This window comes from Pinus tabuliformis, chromosome 8 (genome assembly GCF_031772625.1).
Source record: "Pinus tabuliformis cultivar Carrire ecotype Pingquan chromosome 8, CPIR1, whole genome shotgun sequence".
NCBI classification, from domain to species: domain Eukaryota; kingdom Viridiplantae; phylum Streptophyta; class Pinopsida; order Pinales; family Pinaceae; genus Pinus; species Pinus tabuliformis.
In genome coordinates, this window is record NC_142294.1 from 304923594 (window position 1) to 304940062 (window position 16469).

Below are 16469 nucleotides of genomic sequence, written 5' to 3' on the forward strand. Positions count from 1 at the left end.
CAATGGGACTCCATCATGTGTCAGAGCATCATTTCATGCCATGGGCACCTTCAACAGTTTATTCATTGCCCCACATTATTTGTATGATGATGCACTTAGACCAGTGTACCCCGAACAACTTAACATGATTATGTCAACTAATCCAAGGCCCAAAGGAGTTTTGTCTCTCCTTTGAAGACTTAGGAGGGTAGGCACCATCATCAAAGCCCTCATTTGGAGCATTGTATAAGGTTTTCTTTCATTTAAAGACCCATGAGACTAGCACTAGTGCCCCAAACCCACTTTGGGGCCCCACATGATAACTTGCATGAAAAATTAGGGGCCATCCTCAAATTAATCTTTATTGGATCCTTCTCTCTCATCATGGCACTTAGAGGACTCAACGTGGCCTTCCAACGACTCTACATCATCATGAAATCATCAACTCGACTTGCATATGGATAGCTAATTCATAACTTGTGATAGATACTTGGTCAGCTTGTGACCAAGACTTTTTTTTAACACATTACTTTATAATTTTTGGGGATAATTAGGTCTCATTTGTTAGAACTGTGAAAATTTCTAAATCTAACACATCAGAAACCCCTACTGTAATATTTGGTTTACTATCTCCTACTTGTTATTTACTTTAACAAGTTGTTTAATAACATAAACATCGAAGTAAACACAATTGTAGCCTTCACAAATATACAGATCAACAACTGAAATAAACTGAGACAACACAAGGGACGCCGTTATTTTTGGACAATTGTCCCCAAAAAACCCAATGCAGGAAAACCGATGTAGCAGATATGAGGGTTTTTATTATTATGCAATTTTATGAATACAACTAGGGTGCCAGAAATGGCTCACCCCTCAAATATTTTCCTTGGCAGAAGTAACTTGCTCTAGAGATAGATATTCTGACTAATTCGGTAACCAGATGATTGGCCCCACAGTGAATTCGATAGTTCCTTTAGCTGGATAGTGAAAGTTGCTCCAAGCTAACATTTGGAGCTACGTCACCCTCCAAGGACTACGTCACCCTCTATGGCTCTACGTTTGCCTCTCAGATCTCAGTTTGCCTGGTGAAAACAACACACCCCAGCTCTTTCTTCCCAACATCAACTCTGCTAGCCTCTACGTTTTCCTACGTCAGTTTCTCGACCTCCTGCATCACCAACGATGACCCTCCAAACCTCTTCGTTAGCTCTGGCTGCCTCTGTGTCAGCCTAGGATACCTCTGCATTGTCTCTCCGGAACTATCTCTGCCGCTCTGCTATGTATTCTCGGCCTTCTGCTGAACTGCCCCTCGCTACAACAAATCAATAACTTGATTTCTCAGCAAACCCTGCCCTAGAAAATTGAAATCACTGATCAACTAGGTGTGTCTCCAACTGACCCTCAAGCCTCTTCTTATACTTTTGCTGTTGACGATTCAACAACCGAGATTAAGTTCCTAATCAATGAATAAGATTAGATCTGGCTTGATCCTCGTTTTTTAGAATTTTCTCACCCATATTATATTAATACACATTAATGTTTTAATTTTCCTAAGTTTAGACCTGGGAACCCCATTAAAAATATTAATTATTTTGATATCTCTTCATTTGTGTGGAATTTCTCCAAAATATTTTTGGGTCTTAGAGATCTCATGTGCCTTAGCCTCTCCACCAATTTTCATGGCTAGATCACATCTGATACTACCAAAAATCAACACTCCCTCTTAGCAAGGAATGTGCTCTAGTAATGCTTCACCATAGAAACATCACATTGATCCTCCACATTGGTACCTATGTTGATGCTTGGCCTGTTACCTCACATCCTCTGCATTGCTACTTAATATACTGCTACCCATGACACTGCCACTACCACTGCTACATCTGTACTGCAGCTCCCCCTCAACATGTTGCCCATGTTGCCCCTAGCACTGCCACTGCTAACTGCTACACTGCAACTTAGTTACCAAGAAGTGAGTAACTGTCTTCTCCCAAATACTGACATCTTGACCAGTTTGGAATCCTCGTGATGTTGAAGCTGCCTCTACTACTATCTTTTTCTCCCTCTACTGCCACTGCACTGTTGAAAACACCTATGTGCCTCTCGCACTACTGCAACTTCCACTGCGCTGCCTCAGCGTTTTTCACTCTAGCCCTGCCTTGCTACTCCACCTGACATCTATCATCATACTATTGTTTTTAAGGGCCTCTTCTCTAGAGGCACATGAGCACTCATGGCACAATCGTCATTAGTCTCGACATCCTTCTCCGCCTTAGCTGGAGTTGTCTTTGAATCAAAAGCTTATCCCTTCCTTTCTTCCTGGGGCATTGAGATTACTAATGTCCCATCTCCTCACAATTGAAGTGACCTTGGAGATGTCCTTCTTCTTCCTCTTCCTTTGTTGTCTCATAGATGTTAGAGTCGCATTCTCCTCCTCCTCTTTCTTGACTCGAACTCCCTTACCACTACTCCCCGCCTTGGTTAGCCCCCTGATCTCCTCTTGTTGTATAGTTTCCCACATCTCTTCGCAACTGGGGAGAGTCACTCTACCCAAAATGCTTTGGACAAATGTCTCCCAGTCCTTGGAGATTGCATTCGTAGCAATCCTGACCATAAACTCTAGATCAGTGTAGACCCCACAGAAGTAAGTTGGTCATGAATTCCTTGCAACTTGAGGAGTATATCTCTTGTCCTTCCTGCATTTGATATGATCTCAGCTAATTTTCCAATAACATATTCCATTGCATGGAAGAGCCCTGGTATAAGGTGGTCAGTGCCTCCCACATCTCCCTTGCTTTGTTCTTCTCAACAATATGCGGTATGACATGATCTTTGACCGCATCTAGGATCATGCATTTCGCCTTCGCCTCAGCCTCCTTATACTTCTCATTATCATTCAAGTCAACTGGGATAACTACGGTTTTCAAGGCATAGTCCTTGATGCGAACTTTATTTAGGATTTCTTGGATCTTGTCCTTCCAGATGACAAAATTGGAAGCCCCGTCCGATCTGTCCTGATCCCTCAATTTGTTCACTGCCATCTTTTCTCCTCTTTTAGACTCCCTCTGAGTCTCGAATTCCCTCCTAGAAATCCTCCAGCCAACTTTTGAACCACTCCTCTCCAATCCTCCGTTGCGTTGCAACTCGGATCTAGATATCTTGGCTAGAAATCCGTTGAGGTAGTGATTCCCTCTACCTTGGCCCCATCTCCTTAGACATTGTTCTATATCAACAGAAACAACGTCCCACCATCTCCTCAAATCACAATATGCGCACAACTCCCCAGCCCCGACAATTGAAGAAATTGAACCTTTCAGGCTTTGCACAATCCCAACAAAGGCTGAATTTTCTCCTCCAGCCAACTACGTCAATCCTACTTGGATAAGCAGGATGACGTGGCTCTTCATTAGCCTCTTCTGCCTCCCTCTGCCTCTGCATTGGCCCTTCCCTTGGCTCGAAATGATGATGCATGATCTACGTCACTTCTTCTCTTGTTGCTTCTGCTCTAGAACAACGTTGTCTCTCGGGACAACTGCTTCTGCTGCAAATTTTCAGATTTCTACTGGTGTCTTTAGTCCTCCTGTGATCTACAATCGCTCTGATACCATGTGAAAATTTCTGAATCTAACACATCAGAAACGCTTACTGCAATATCTGGTTTACTATCTCCTACTTTTTCTTTACTTTAACAAGTTATTAAATAATGTAAACATCGAAGTAAACACAATTGAAGCCTTCACAAATATACAGATCAATAACTAAAATAAAATGGGACAACATAAGGGACACCATTATTTTTGGACAATCATCCCTAGAAAAACCCAAAGCAGGAAAACTAGTGCAACAGATATGAGGGTTTTTATTATTATGCAATTTTCTGAATACAACTAGGGTGCCAGAAATGGCTCACCCCTTAGAGATTTTCCTTGGCAGAAGTACCTTGTTCAGAAGATAGATATTCCAGCTAATTCAACAGCCAGATGATTGTCCCTACAGTGACTTCGACTTTTCCTTTAGTTGGACAGTGAAAGCTACTCCAAGCTAACTTTCGGAACTGCGTCTCCCTCCAAGCACTATGTCACCCTCTACGGCTCTGCATTTTCCTCTTATCTCTCAGTCTGCCCCACAAAAACACAATAGTACAACTCTTTCTACCCAACATCAGCTCTGCTAGCCTCTGCGTTAGTTTCTTGGCCTCCTGCGTCATCAACGCTAACCCTCCAAACCTCTGCGTCAGCTCTGGCTGGCTATGCGTCAACCCAGGCTACCTCTACGTTATCTCTCAGGCAATATCTTTGCCTCTTTGCATGTATTCTCAGCCTTCTGCTGAACTACCCCTCGCTGCAAAGGATCACTAACTTGATTTCTCAACAAACCTTGCCCCAAAAAATCGAATTGACTGATCAACTTGGTGTGTCTCCAACTGACCCTCAAGCCTCTTATACTTTTCCTGTTGATGATTCAACGACTGAGATTAAGTCCCTAATCAATGGCTAAGATTATATATGGCTTGATCCTCTTTATTTAGAACTTTATCACCATATTATATTAATACACATTAATGTTTTAATTTTCCTAAGTTTAGACTTAAGAACCCCATTAAAAATATTAATTATTATAATATCTCTTCATCCGGGTGTAATTTCTCCAAACGATTTTTGTGTCTTGAAGATCTCATGTGCCTTAGCCTCTCCACCAATTTTCATGGCTAGAGCACATTTGATCCTACCAAAAATCAATAAGAACTCTTCATCATCACTTGGATTCGTCTCTTGTAAAAGAAATCACATTTCTTTGGAAGCTATTAGAGTATATTAGATGCACTATGATATTTGGAGCTGACTTTTGATCTTGTCTTGGAGCTACTTCTTGAATATGGATGGATATATTGCATGATTATCTTGTAAGTTGTTGATGAAATATTTCTTTTGAAAATGTCTAATGTATGTAATTTCTACAAATAATGTAATTTCTATTATGTCGTAATTTTGTTGAAGATTTTTTTGGAACCAATTTGGTTGGCTCTTGCATATGTTACTCATGATATAATATGCAATGAATGTTCCTAGTTATGAAATGTTATTTTTATTCATCAAATTCCATATTCTAGTAGTAGGTAATCGTCGAAGGTTGGTAGCTAGGGCATCAACTTTTGACCTCCTTGAGGAAAAATTTGGCCAATCTAACGCATCTAGGATTCCATAGCCAAAAGGACTAGACACTAGTCCAAGGATTTTGGTGATGAAACTCCACTTTCTCCATATTTTCTCCACCTAAATTTTGGTCCCCTAAAGGTAGGGTGGAAATATATGTCTTGCAGCGAAATTTTAGGGAGGTGATTTTTCAGGAATCTAAGGGTCCAAACATCAAGCTTAGGGTCTACGCTACATATGCTCCAATTTTGGTGGGCATCCTGTTGGAAATACTGGGGGGAGGGGGGGAGTGAATCAATATTTCTTACAATTTTTATTCTAGTGATTGCCAAAAGCATATATAGATATGTATATGTATACACAGAACACAGAAACCAGCAGTTAGAATAAATGCTTTTATTAAAAACTCAAGACAATACAATGAAATAAATACAATATAAATATATATCTGACTGTGAATAGTTGCCAAGCTCCAACTTGGACTTCAATGAGGTTCCAACCTCCAGAGCACCAACTCTATTTTGCAGTGGTTCTGCACTTAGGAGCACCTACCCCTAATGACTTTAGTCCTGTACAGTTCTGAGGCTCCAACCCATTGGGCTCCAACCCAATCTTAGTATCAACTGTTTTGCTGCAGTTTTTTGCACCCAACCCTACTGAGCTTCTGCCTTTCTCCAGTTCTCCTGCTTCTCTAATCTCTCCTGCCTCTTGCCTGTTCTTCGGCTTCCTCTCTTACAGATTATGCATACATTTTCAACACTTCACCTTGTGTTTCTGTTTTTATGTGTTTCAGGCACCTCTGACTGATCATTTCCACTTCCCACTGCCTTTTTGGATTCCTCCTTGGTCGTTGTAGATTCCTCTTACTCGCTTGATCTTTCAGCTTCCCTCCTTGATCACTGTGACTTCCTCTGTGCTGGCTTTCCATTCAAATTCTTGGCTTTACGGTCACTACAACCTCTTGTGCATATATGTTCCAGTCCTCTTTTCGCCTCCGATCGTGTTAAACGCATGTATTTAAGGTTTTGGCTGCCGATGTATGTTTATGTTGTGGATAGTGTTAAAGTATATATATGTGTGTGTGTGTGTGTGTGTTTCTCCTCCAATCACGTATTCTGCGCATATATATTTATAAAATCTGCCTTTTTCCGTTGATCGCCGCACCTCGACGTAATATTTCCCTGTCAAATTCAACGAAGCCACACGGTTTAAGCCCTGCTATCCAATCATCTGCCAAGCGATCCAACGGCATTCGCTCCTCCTAATGCCGTAACTTAACCGCAAGTTAATTTGCAATAAAGTGGTTTTTGACCGAATCCCGTCATCCACGTGTCGTGCAATGAATGGTATCGCATGCCATGGTACATTTACCACCCTCCTCTGAAGGTGGTGTGGGGAATACCACCTATCACATCCGACTTGATCTCCACCGTCGATCACCCACGATCCGATCGTCTTCGCTATGTTTACTGTATGATTAAACCCCGCGAACTTTCCTCGTCATCTGACCGTCTGTCGCACGATTGGACGGTAGTCGCAAGCCCCGATCGCGCGACTTGCGCGCACGTTAACCCGCGGGGGCGGTGGTTTTTGTTTGCCACGCGTCGTGATCTTACGGGATCGCGCCATCGTATACGGATACCACCGAGCCCCGGTAAGCGGTGCGGGGAAACCGCCTGCCGCCCGAAACCGTTGTTCTCCTGCGCGTTAATCCCCATGCGTCTTTATCACCCGTGACCGTTGGATTTGCCTTGTCGTGCTATATCTTCAATCCATCCTTCGAAATACCCGCTTCAAAACCTCTGGTGGTGGAATTAATAATCAAAACAACACAATCAGCCTGTGATGTACCCGTAATCATGTTCTTGATAAAGTCACGATGGCCTGGTGCATCAATGACGGTACAGTAATACTTGGTTGTCTCAAAATTCCAGAGAGAAATGTCAATAGTAATACCATGCTCGCACTCAGCCTTAAGCTTGTCAAGAACCCATGCATACTTGAATGACCTTTTGTTCATTTCTGCAGCTTCCTTCTCAAAACGCTCGATCACATGCTTGTAGATACCACCAAGCTTGTAAATAAGATGACCGATAGTGGTGGACTTGCCAGAGTCGACATGTCCTATGACCACAATATTGATGTGGGTCTTCTCTTTACCCATGGTTTTCTAAAAACCAAGTATTCCTGAATCAAAAACGCGAATAAGCAGCTTCAGCTTCCCACCAAAAAAGAATCGCAGAGCTCCCCTGCTTCGCTCTCCACCTGCTCCGATGGCTCTGTGTGCTCCTCTTCTTCGGCTCTGTCTGCTCCTCTCGTCTCTATCTGCTCCTCAAATATTGCCATATTGACATCAATGACAATTTGTGTCCAACAATCTCCCCCTTTGTTATTGATGGCAATATTCTTCTACTTTCTCCCCCTTTGACATCAATGGCAAAGGGATGCATATGGATCCTTCTTCAAGATGTTAGGCTAGTATGAAGAAGCCCGCTCTGATACCAATTGTTGGAAATACTGAGGGGGGGGGGGGGGGTGAATCAGTATTTCTTACAATTGGTATCAGAGTTCCCTTGCTTCGCTCTCCACTTGCTCCGATGGCTCTGTGTGCTCCTCTTCTTCGGCTCTGTCTTCTCCTCTCGTATCTATCTGCTCCTCAAATATTGCCATGTTGACATCAATGACAATCTGTGTCCAAAAATCTCCCCCTTTGTTATTGATGGCAATAATCTTCTGCTTTCTCCCCCTTTGACATCAATGGCAAAGGGATGCATATGGACTCCCCCTGTCCTGCTACATCTTTATGAATGAACTTGAGTGATGATAAAGAAATAACCCCCATCTTTTGACGCAGATGTTCGAATGCTTCTCGAGGAAGAGGTTTTGTGAAAATATCAGCTATCTGCTCCTTAGTACTAATATATTCCAGGACGATGTTTTGTTCAGCTACTTGTTCACGGAGGAAATGATACTTGATTGGTATGTGTTTGGTTCTTGAGTGCATCACAAGATTTTTGTTGAGACTGATAGCACTTGTGTTGTCACAATAGATGGAAATTGGTTGATTTGTACATATGTCGAGATCTTTTAGAGCTTCCTTCATCCATAGTATCTGAGAACAATATACTGCTGCAGCAATATACTCAGCTTTGGCTGTGGATAATGATATGGATGACTGTTTTTTGCTGAGACAGGATACCAAACAGTCTCCTAGGAAGAATGCATTTCCACTAGTGCTTTTCCGATCATCTATACTTCTAGCCCAATCAGCATCGGTGTATGCAGTTACAGTCAGTGTTGAGTCCTTTGGGTACCAAAGACCAAAATCAAAAGTTCCCTTCAGATATCTGAGAATTCTTTTTACAGCTAATAAATGGGATTGTTTGGGAGTGGATTGAAATCTTCCCACCATTCCTACTGCTTGCATTATGTCTGGTCGTGTAGCTGTTAAGTATATCAGGGCTCCAATCATTGACCTGTAATGAGTTGCATCTACTAGAGGGGAGTCATCATCTTTGCTCAGTTTGCAGTTTGTGGTCATAGGTGTGCTCATGGGTGCACAATCCTCCATTCCATATTTTTTGAGCATGTCTTTTAGATATTTGGTTTGAGATATACACGATCCTTCTCTAGTTTGAAATATTTGAAGTCCAAGGAAGTTGGAAAGCTCTCTTATCATTGACATCTCAAACACTTGTGACATGTTTTGAGAAAATTCATGGCTCATTTCATCATTATTACTAGCAAAAATCAGATCATCAACATAAACAAGAGCAACTAGTAACTTACCTTGATCTGTCTTTATGTATAGATTGCTTCCAGCCACTCCCTTTTTGAAGCCTTGTTGTTGTAGATAGTGATCCAGTCTTGCATACTACGCTCTAGGAGCTTGTTTCAACCCATATAAATCCTTTTTAAACTTACAAACTAAGTCCTTTCCTGTTGTTAGATCAAAACCTTCTGGTTGCTCCATGTAGACTTCCTCCTTGAGTTCCCCATTTAGAAATGCTGATTTCACGTCCATTTGATAGATTTTGAATCCTTTTGAGCAAGAAAATGCCAAGAACATCCTAATAGCTTCCATACGGGCCACTGGTGCAAATGTCTCTTCAAATTCAACTCCAATTTGTGAATAGCCTTTGCAGACAAGTCTTGCCTTGTTTCTGATAACCTGTCCTTCCTCATTCATTTTATTTTTGAACACCCATTTGGTTCCTATTATGTTTTTGTCCTTTGGATGAGGCACCAACTCCCATGTCTTGTTCTTCTCAATTTGGGACTTTTCTTCTTCCATGGATTTTACCCAATGAGGATCCTTACTTACTTCTGCAAATTTTTTTGGTTCTATCATGGATAGGAGGGCAATGAAGTTTCTCTTGGGTGTGATTGCTATCCTTCTTCGGGTTTGCACACCTTCATCGATCTGCTCTTCTGGATGATGGCGTTGGACATAATTCATCTTTGAAGGGGTATTAGGTGGTTCTCTTTCCTCTTCTTCTTCTTCTTCTTCCTCTTCTATTTCTTCCTCTTTAGATTCTTCTTCTTCAATGAGAGAGTCATCTTCATGTTCTTCAATTTCCTTTTCTGGAAGATCTTCATCAATTTTTACATCAATGCTTTCCACTATTTTCTTCAGTCAATAATTGTAGCACTTGTAAGCCTTGGTCCGTGTAGAGTATCCAAGAAATATCCCTTCATCAACCCGAGAATCAAACTTTCCGGGTGAGCCATCATTTATTTTTATGAAGCACTTGCTTCCAAAGATCTTGAACTACTTCACTGAAGCAGGTCTTCCTTTCCATAGCTCATAAGGAGTTTTTTCACAATTTGGTCTTAATTGAGTTTGATTCAGTGTATAGATAGTTGTTCCTACTGCTTCTCTCTAGAATTTAGGTTGTAAATCTACTGCTAATAGCATAGTTCTTGCCATTTCTTGGACTGTTCGATTTCTTCTTTCAACTACCCCATTTTTCTAAGGTGTTCTGGCAGCCAAGAATTCCCTTTTAATTCCATGAATATTACAGAACTCACTAAACTTGTTTGATGTGAATTCTCCTCCTCTGTCTGTTCTGAGGCACTTAATTTTTGAATCTTTTTCATTTTCTACAAGGGCTTTTAGATTCTTAAAACACTCAAAAGTTTCAGATTTATACTTTATGAAATATATCCACATCATTCTAGTATAATCATCAACAAATAACACAAAGTACCTTTCTCCTTGGAGTGCTTGATTTCTAGTTGGCCCACATACATCAGCATGGATGATCTCTAAGGGCTTCAATGTAGAGTGTTCCTTTGTCTTGTGGCTAATTCTGGTCTGCTTTCCATGTTGACATGGAACACATACTGCTTGATTTGGTTTGAACAGCCTTGGGATGCCTCGTACAGCTTTGATCTTGCTGATATTGATCAAATTTTCGAAGCTTGTATGTCCAAGTCGCTTGTGCCATAGCCAACTCTCATCTGTTTGACTCAGGTAGCATTTATTTTCTTGAATCTTGTTCAGAATGTTGATGTTGTCTGGTGTCCTCACCCCTTTTGCCACAAGTTTCCCTGAGGCAGAGTTCCTTATTTCACAGTCTTTGGTGCTGAAAATGACCTTATGTCATTGATCACAGATTTGGATGACACTCAGGAGGTTGTGTTTGAGCCCATCAACTAGCAGAGCATCTTGAGCTTTTCCTTTTCCACTGATCAGAGTAACTGTTCCTCTTCCTGCAATTCTGCCAGATTCGCCTCCAAAGGACACATTCCCTTCCTTTTTTCTCAGTGAGACAAACTTCCTTCTGTCTCCTGTCATGTGTCTGGAGCACCCACTATCTATAAACCACTGGTTTCCATTATTTTGAGCATATAGAGCCAAGCCGCATTTGTCCATGCTGGAGTTCTTGCTACTCGTCTTTCTTCCTTTGAGTGGGCAGTCTTGTTCATAGTGTCCATTATTGTAGCAAAAAGAGCAAATCAGATCAAATTTGGTCAAGGGATCAAATGAATTAAAGGCTTCGACTTGTCCCTGCCTTTTGGGGGCATATTAGTTGATTATTCTATCCTTTAGCTTTGTCTTTTCACTTCTGCGAGCCATACAATGTCTGGCTTGATGACCGAAATTTTTACAGTGAAAGCAGTGTCCAAGAAAGATGGTTTTGTACTTGTTGAAGTAACCATGGTTTGATTCGATTTCCTTCCTGGGAATTACTCCTCCCTCGTTCTTTGGATTTGCGATGGGCCCTTGGTGGAGTACAGGTTTGTATTTGCTATAGTGTCCATGATTCGATTCCACATTCTTCTTTGGAGTAATTCTCTCTTCATTCTTGTGATCTGGGGTGCACTTTTCATCTTTTGGATTGTAGGAAAGTGCATCGGCATAGCTTTTCGCATTATTCTTAGTGCTTGAGGATTCTCCTTTGAAACCTATTCCAGACTTGTCATGTTGAGGTTTTTGATTTTTCAGAATAGTCTCAAGTATTTGAGAGCTTTTACAGCCCTTTTTAATTTGCTCCAACTCCTTTCTCAGAGACACTATTTCGGTCTCACGTTCTTCACAAGTCTCTTCCTTTTCTTTAAGCTTTGCTTCCAAGAGATCTTCTCTCCTTCTTATTTCCTCGTTTTCCACTTTGAGAGAAATGATTTTGTTCCATAGTTTCTCATTTTCTTCAATGGCACTTATTAACAATTCATCTACATTTCCTTCCAGCCCTGAGTCATCATCATCTGCGAGTGCCATGAATAATGCTTCTTGGCTTTCATCATGATCACTTTCCTCATCTGATTTCCTTTTGATGACCATAAACTCATCCTCATCAGACTCATCTTGCTTGGAGAAGAAGTTTTTCTTATTGAACCCTTTCTTTTTATGTGCCATTCTTTTAGAATTTCCTTCATCATCACTGTCATGTTTATGAGGACATTTTGCTGCATAATGACCTATTTTACCACATTTAAAACATATAAGAGGATGCTTGCCTTTAAGCTTAGATCCTTTCTTCAGCTTTTGTACAAATTGCGCCAATTCAGATTCCACAACTGACTCATCACTACAGTCATTCCTTTCTTTCCCCTTCTTTGACCTTGAGGCCTTGAATGCTGCATCTTTGGAGCTTGGGCCACCTTTCCTCATTTCATAGGCAGTGAGAATTCCATGGAGTTCATCCATTTTGAGGGTATCTAGATCCTTTGCTTCTTCTATAGCGCTTATTTTGGAGTCAAACCTGTCTGGAAGAGACCTTAATACCTTTTGAACAATGGTACTTTCTTCAACTTTTTTGTCCAATCCTTTCAAGGAATTTACCACTTCAGCTACTCGAAGGAGGTATGTTGCAATATCTTCTTCATCTTCCATCCTCAAACTTTCAAATTGTCTTCTGTGAGTTTGAAGCTTTGCCTTTTTTACTTTTGAGTCTCCATCGTATAGGCCAACTAGCTTCTCCCACATTTCTTTGGCAGAGGTACAATGCATGATTTTTGTAAACTCGGAATCAGTGATTCCACTAGTGATAGAGTTCATGGCCTTTGCATTTACGATGTAGGCTTTCCTCTCATCTTGGTCTGTTGGAAGAGTGGAGGTAGTTTTGTATTCATTTTGAACAAAATGCTAGACTTCAGGTCCAAGGGACATTAAGTAGTAGGTCATTCTTTTCTTCCAGAAACTAAAGTTAGTGCCATCGAACAAAGGAGGTCTTCCTGATGCTTCGTGATTTCTCATCATGGCTGCGGATCCTTCTTCAAGCTGTTAGGCTAGTATGAAGAAGCCTACTCTGATACCAATTGTTGGAAATATTAAGGGGGGGGGGGTGAATCAGTATTTCTTACAATTTTTATTCTAGTGATTGCCAAAAGCATATATAGATATGTATATGTATACACAGAACAAAGAAACCAGCAGCTGGAATAAATGCTTTTATTAAAAACTCAAGAGAGTACAATCAAATAAATACAATATAAATATATATCTGACTGTGAATAGTTTCCAAGCTCCAACTTGGACTTCAGTGAGGCTCCAACCTCCAGAGCATCAACTCTGTTTTGCAGTGGTTTTGCACTTAGGAGAACCTACCCCTAATGACTTTAGTCATGTACAGTTCTTAGGCTCCAACCTCTTGGGATCCAACCCAATCTTAGTATCAATTGTTTTGCTGCAGTTTTCTGCACCCAACCCTGCTGAGCTTCTGCCTTTCTCCAATTCTCCTACTTCTCTGGTCTCTCTTACCTCTTGCCTGTTCTTCGGCTTCGTCTCTTACAGATTATACATACATTTTCAACACTTCACCTTGTGATTCTGTTTTTATGTGTTTCAGGCACCTCTGACTGATCATTTCCACTTTCCACTGCCTTTTTGGCTTCCTCCTTGGTCGTTGTAGATTCCTCTGACTCACTTGATCTTTCAGCTTCCCTCCTTGATCGCTGTGACTTCCTCTGTGCTGGACTTCCATTCAACTTCTTGGCTTTACGGTCACTATAGCCTCTTGTGCATATATGTTCGAGTCCATTTTTCGCCTGATCGTGTTAAATGCATGTATGTAAGGTTTTGGCCGCCGATGTATGTTTATGCCATGGATAGTGTTAAAATATATATATGTGTGTGTGTGTGTGTGTGTTTCTCCTCCAATCACGTATTCTGCGCATATATATAGATATATATATTTGATCGTTGCACCCCGATGTAATATTTCCCTGTCAAATCCGACGAAGCCACATGGTTTAAGCCCTGCCGTCCGATCATCCACCAAGTGATCCAATGGCATTCGCTCCTCCTAATGCCGTAACTTAACTGCAAGTTAATGTGCGATAAAGTGGTTTTTGACCGCATCCCGTCATCCATGTGTCATGCAATGAATGGTATCACACGCCATGGTATGTTTACCACCCTCCTCCGAAGGTGTTGCGGGGAATACCGCCTGTCACATCCGACTTGATCTCCACCGTCGATCGCCCATGATCTGACGGTCTCCGCTATGTTTACTGCACGATTAAACCCTGCGCACTATCCTCATCATCTGATCGTCCATCGCACGATCGGACGATAGTCACAAGCCCCGATCACGTGACTTGCACGCACGTTAACCCATGGGGGCGGTGGTTTTTGTCTGCCACGCGTCGTGATCTTATGGGATCACACCATTGTACACGGATACCGCCGAGTCCCAGTAAAAGGTGCGGGGAAACAGCCTGCCACCTGAAACCACTATTCTCCTGTGCGTTAATCTCCATGCATCTTTGTCGCCCCCGACTGTTGGATCTGCCTTGTCATGCTGTATCTGCCGTCCATCCTTCGAAATACCCACTTCAAAACCTCCGGTGGTAGAATCAATAATCAAAACAGCACAATCAGCCTGTGATGTACCCGTAATCATGTTCTTGATAAAGTCATGATGGTTTGGTGCATCAATGACGGTACAGTAATACTTGGTTGTCTCAAACTTCCAAAGAGAAATGTCAATAGTAATACCATGCTTGCGCTCAGCCTTAAGCTTGTCAAGAACCCAGGCATACTTGAATGACCTTTTGTTCATTTCTGCAGCTTCCTTCTCAAAATGCTCGATCACATGCTTGTTGATACCGCCAAGCTTGTAAATAAGGTGACCGGTAGTGGTGGACTTTCTAGAGTCAACATGTCCTATGACCACAATATTGATGTGGGTCTTCTCTTTACCCATGGTTTTCTAAAAACCAAGTATTCTTGAATCAAAAACGTGAATAAGCAGCTTCAACTTCCCACCAAAAAAGAATCGCAGAGCTCCCCTGCTTCGCTCTCCACCTGCTCCGATGGCTGTGTGTGCTCCTCTTCTTCGGCTCTATCTGCTCCTCGAATATTTCCATATTGACATCAATGACAATCTGTGTCCAACACATCCACCTGAGTTTCACCCATAAAATCTCTTGCCCTAGGTGCTACTCTAAGAGAGAAAACCTAGGGCTTTCTCTCTCACCTTCGGAATTTATTTGAGGGTTGTATGAGCTTTCTCTCTCACGTTTATTCATAAAAACCTGGGTCTAGTGCAACTCTTTCTTAGGTCTCTCACAAAGAGTGAAGAGCCCTTTGAAAGTGTTAGATTATCGCATAGAGATTATTTGAGAGGTCCCACCTCATCTCCTACAATCTTGACCTTAGGAGTGCCTATTATTATCATCGTACCCTATACCCTAGGTCTTGATCTCCTACTATGCCTTTCTTGGAGAGAATTTAGCTTCCTTGAAGCATTCCGCCATTGTTGTGTCTCTCCTTGAATGGGCCTTGTGGAATCACACTATACCTAAATCATTGATCTATTCATTCTTTGTGATTCCCCTCCTAATGAGGCTCCTCCCATCAATGAAAGTTCGTAAAGAGTAGAGGACCTTGACTGAGGTGGCAATGGGTCATTGTCCCATTGTTGTCATTTAGTATAGTAGTTGTCCCTTAGGTTCTCCCTTCCTTAAGGCCCTACTAGATTGTGTGGTAGCACATCCAATCCCTGGAATTCACGTTATCGGATAATTTTCCAACTTTCTTGCACAAGGTAACTAATGTTTCTTCAACTTGGTCCTTGGCCTTTCTCTTTTTAGTTTCAACCTTATCCCTAGGGAAATTGAACATTTCAATATGAGCAACATTTAGATTTTGTTCGATTTCAATGACCATTTCCTTTGCTTCAGCGAGAGTTTTAGGCTTCTTATCTCTAAGTTGATATGTTAGGTGGCCTTGGACTACTTTAATGAACTTTTCAAGGATTTGGGCATCAATATGCTTGAGATGATTGGGAATATCCCTAACAATCCTATCAAACAGTTGGATAAAATTTCTGAAATCTTCATCTAATCCTTCTTGTAAATGGTAGAAATTTTCAATGACAAGTTTTCCATCAACATCAGTGGCCCACCTTTTCTTGAAGAGGTCTTCAAATTGGTCAATGTCATTGATACAAGCTTGAGGAAGGATAATTTACCAATCCTTAACATTCCATTTGAATGTTAAAGAAAACAACATCATTATTATATCCTCTTCTTCGATCATTCGAGGGCCCACTACCCAATAGAAGTTATCTACATGCATTTCATTAGTAGCCACTCATGATACTTCTCAGGTAATGTGTGGCGAGCATCAATAATTGCACTAAAATCTATAGGTTTGAAAGATGCCACATTCCATTTCTTAAGGCGATGGGTTTGTGCTTAGTTTTGAGTTTGATTTTGGCTTTGGTTTTGGTTAATGTTGGTGTTCATGTTGCCAAGAAAAAGCTTCCTTCCAATAAGTGTTGGATTTCTTGTTGGAGACTTGTCAAGCTCAACAACTCTCCTAACAACTTCTCTAGTTATAGGACCTATGTTTTCTTCGTGATCTTCATAACCAAGCAATTCAAG

General features: G+C 41.4%; 2 pseudogenes; both read right to left on the reverse strand.

The window, feature by feature from the left end:
- Positions 1-6891: 6891 nt before the first annotated feature.
- LOC149235345 (elongation factor 1-alpha pseudogene) lies at positions 6892-7296 on the reverse strand (annotated as a pseudogene).
- Positions 7297-14233: 6937 nt separating this feature from the next.
- Positions 14234-14785, reverse strand: LOC149235346 (elongation factor 1-alpha pseudogene; annotated as a pseudogene).
- Between the last annotated feature and the right edge of the window lie 1684 nt (positions 14786-16469).